Raw genomic sequence first — 809 nt, forward strand, 5'->3', positions numbered from 1 at the left:
CCATAATAACGTTTTTAGCATGAAAGAACTAATTTAATTTTTAAACAATTTTATGATCTTTCGTGAACTTTTTACAGCAGGACTCCAGATGCCAAAACTTAGAGCAGTTATGCCATGAAGTAGTTTGCTAAAAATATATTTATATATTTTTTATATTTTTTTATGGTCCCATTGTCTGACTCAATTCTTTCGGGGGTGCCATGTCACCATAAGACTTGCTTTTCAAGGCCCGGCTAGCTCAGTCGGTAGAGCATGGGACTCTTAATCCCAGGGTCGGGGGTTCGAGCCCCACGTTGGGCGCCAAAAAGGATGCCGGCAACTAAGCACCACGCAGCCGCTCGCTCACTCCCCCTCCCACAGTGGGACGGGGAAGAGAAGTGGGAACAAAACTTGTGGGTTGAGATAAACACGGTTTAATAGGACAGAAAGAAAGAAGGGAACAACAATGATAATACCAACAAAGGAATGTACAAGAACAAGGGATGCCCAATACAGCAATTGCTCACCACCCGGCCATCGACAGCCCGTCCCCGAGCAGCGATTTCCGCCCCCCGGCCAACTCCAGTTTATGTACTGGGCATGACGTCGTATGGTAGGGAATATCTCTTTGGCCAGCCTGGGCCAGCTGTCCCGGCCGTGTCCCCTCCCAGCTCCCCGTGCACCCCCAGCCTGCTCGCTGGCTGGCCAGCACGAGAAGCTGGACTGTCCTTGACTGCTCAGCAACAACTCAAAACATCAGCACGTTATCAACAGTTTCTCATCCCAAATCCAAAACACAGCCTCACACTAGCTTCTGTGAAGAAAACCAG

At 48.8% G+C, this 809-nt stretch overlaps 1 non-coding gene across 1 annotated transcript; it reads left to right on the forward strand.

Moving 5' to 3' along the window:
• Positions 1 to 227: 227 nt before the first annotated feature.
• On the forward strand, positions 228 to 300 carry TRNAK-CUU. Its single transcript has one exon. It is a non-coding gene; the product is annotated as a tRNA-Lys (tRNA).
• The last annotated feature ends 509 nt before the right edge of the window (positions 301 to 809 follow it).

The sequence above is a fragment of the Phaethon lepturus genome, unplaced genomic scaffold (assembly GCF_000687285.1).
Source record: "Phaethon lepturus isolate BGI_N335 unplaced genomic scaffold, ASM68728v1 scaffold3806, whole genome shotgun sequence".
In the NCBI taxonomy this organism is placed as follows: domain Eukaryota; kingdom Metazoa; phylum Chordata; class Aves; order Phaethontiformes; family Phaethontidae; genus Phaethon; species Phaethon lepturus.